The following is a 2,500-nucleotide window of genomic DNA, read 5'->3' as shown; positions in this document are numbered from 1 at the left end:
CTCGGATTATCGACGAGACCTTTAGCTCGGACGAAATCTCCACACGAAGTTATCGGGTCTTACCCGGACAAAATCTCCACACGTAGTCATCGGGTCTTACCCGGGCAAAATCTCCACACGTAGTCATCGGGTCTTACCCGGACATACTCTCCACACGAAGTCATCGGGTCTTTAGAGCTCGGATATAGTGCGAGCATGAAGCTTACGGACATTAATCAGTGATAATATTCTCGCATAAAGCCTGCGGGGTTTTAAACCGGATATTGTACTGACACAAATGCCCTTCGGGACTTATCACATTTATACACTTTCACATTCATCACATCGGCCATTAGGCCTTACCACATATATACACTTTCACATTCATCACATCGGCCATTAGGCCTTATCACATATATACACTTTCACATTCATCACATCGGCCATTAGGCCTTATCACATATATACACTTTCACATTCATCACATCGGCTATTAGGCCTTATAACATATATACACTTTCACATTCATCACATCGGCTATTAGGCCTTATCACATATATACACTTTCACATTCATCACATCGGCCATTAGGCCTTATCACATATATACACTTTCACATTCATCACATCGGCCATTAGGCCTTATCACATATATACACTTTCACATTCATCACATCGGCTATTAGGACTTATCACATATATACACTTTCACATTCATCACATCGGCCATTAGGCCTTATCACATATATATACACTTTCACATTCATCACATTGGCCATTCGGCCTTATCACATATATACACTTTCACATTCATCACATCGGCCATTAGGCCTTATCACATATATATACGCTTTCACATTCATTCAAATATACTTCACATACCACATATACTATCATGTACAGACTTGGTCTTGGCCGAATCTACATCCATCACTTTCCAATGAATAATTCAATTTTAGGCCATACTATCATTTCATATTCGAATACTCATAAGCTTACAATATCATGATTTAGAATTCAAGTATGGGTTTAATCAATAGCTTATGAGCAACTAAAACAAGTTTATCAAGGTTTACAACACAATCTCAAATTCAGCACAAGCTGTTTTTCCTGAGCAATAGTCACTAAATTATTTATAACTGGAGCTAAAAAACTCCAAATCACTTTCCGTTAATTTTTCCTGAATATAGACTCGTATATCTTCCATCCATAAAATTTCCAGAATTTTAGGTTTGGCCAATCAATACCAGATTTTTCTTAAAGTTTCCCCTGTTTCACTGTTTGACTAATCTGACCACTCTTCACTACGAATCAAATTTCTCATTTTACAGAATTCAAAATGTGTTGTAGTTGATTTCATTTGAAACTAGACTCATTAAGGAGTCTAAGCATATAAATTTTATCTTATAACCATTTTTGTACAATTTATAATGATTTTCCAAAAACAGAATAGGGGATTTCAGAGTCATTCTGACACTGTCCCACACAACTTTAAATATCTCTTTATAGGAGATTTCTTTGCTTCCACAGTCTCTTTTATAAGAAACTAGACTAAATAAGCTTTGATTACATATTTTATTCAGCCTTTAACTCAACTCCCACAATTTATGGTAATTTTTCCAAAACACGCTACTGCTGCTGTCCCTTGCAGATTTATACAATTTACTCTGTAAAGTTCTCATTCACATATTTAAAACATAATATCATATATGCCGTTTTCCATATCATTCTTCATTATAACTAAACTTATATGCTAGAAACTTACCTTAAAATTTGTCGACGACTATAATTCTACGGCTATTCGCTTAGTTTTGTCGTCCCTTTTTCCGACTTTTGTCCTTGATGCTCTTGAGCTAATGATTAACAAATTTACAAATTAAAAAAAATTCTACCATGACGATTATAGCCGAATAACATAGACTAAGAAATTAATGTACATATAAAACGTATACATATATAATTAGCTCAACCTTCAATAATTCAATTTGCTAATTAAAACATAGAAATTTATAACCAATTCAAAATTCCTTAACAATGGCCGAATATCAAAAGGGCTATCAAAGGACATCATCAACTAACTAACAAGCATCAATTGTAATTCAAAACTTAGGTTCACATTTGGCCCAAGCAAACTTCATTTCAATTATGCCACTCTTAAACTTATCCATAATACCCTAAGTTCATTTAGTAGCTAGGCAACAATTATACAAAAACAACAAGCATTTAACAACAATGTACTTAACCAATTCCTTAAGCATACATTCGGCAATATACATATATATTAATGACTAAAACACTTAGGCCAATTTTAAATCATCCACAAATCTTCATGCTTACATGCCATAACCGTATGGTTCTTATCACACTTGGACCACAAAATGCATAAATTTCACAAATTCTAATTAATATCATAGGCTCAATTTCGGCTAACACTCATTTAAATACTTACAATTTAGCACTAATTTAGCATTTCAACATAGCCGATTGTCATTAAGCAATTTAGCCACAAACATTTAATTTTA

The sequence above is a fragment of the Gossypium hirsutum genome, unplaced genomic scaffold (genome assembly GCF_007990345.1).
Source record: "Gossypium hirsutum isolate 1008001.06 unplaced genomic scaffold, Gossypium_hirsutum_v2.1 scaffold_116, whole genome shotgun sequence".
NCBI lineage: Eukaryota > Viridiplantae > Streptophyta > Magnoliopsida > Malvales > Malvaceae > Gossypium > Gossypium hirsutum.
The sequence above is the reverse complement of the archived record's forward strand: the minus strand, read 5'-3'. Positions refer to the sequence as shown.